Below are 354 nucleotides of genomic sequence, written 5' to 3'. Positions count from 1 at the left end.
TCTTTTAAATTGTCACCCATCTTTGTGTCTATGATACTGAAGGGCAGGAGGGAGTGAGAATGTTTTACCAATGTTTGTCCTTACTGTTGTTTTTCTAGTCTGAAGGTGTTCTGATGCAATCATCTAAGATTATAACTATGGACCCAACTAATAAAGGTGTAGGTGAGTTCACCCATTAAATAGCTACATTATGTGGTAATTTAATAATATGAATTTATCACTTGCCCCCAAATTCCCCACTGTTTCTACCTTTAGGTGGTGCACAAAAAGAAATTATCAACAGTAACATTCCGAAGAAAGATATGGTTCTAAATTCACCTACTAACACAGAGATCTCTGTGACAGGTGAGATAT

At 36.2% G+C, this 354-nt stretch overlaps 1 protein-coding gene across 1 annotated transcript in view; it reads left to right on the top strand.

Moving 5' to 3' along the window:
* Positions 1-354, top strand: part of LOC118326569 (complement C3-like) — a gene marked incomplete in the record, with an annotated part of 27,432 nt that overhangs the window by 12,232 nt on the left and 14,846 nt on the right.

The sequence above is a fragment of the Morone saxatilis genome, unplaced genomic scaffold (genome assembly GCF_004916995.1).
Source record: "Morone saxatilis isolate NCDOM2014 unplaced genomic scaffold, NCSU_SB_2.0 Contig17, whole genome shotgun sequence".
Lineage (NCBI taxonomy): Eukaryota > Metazoa > Chordata > Actinopteri > Moronidae > Morone > Morone saxatilis.
This window is presented reverse-complemented; position numbering and strand designations above follow the sequence as displayed.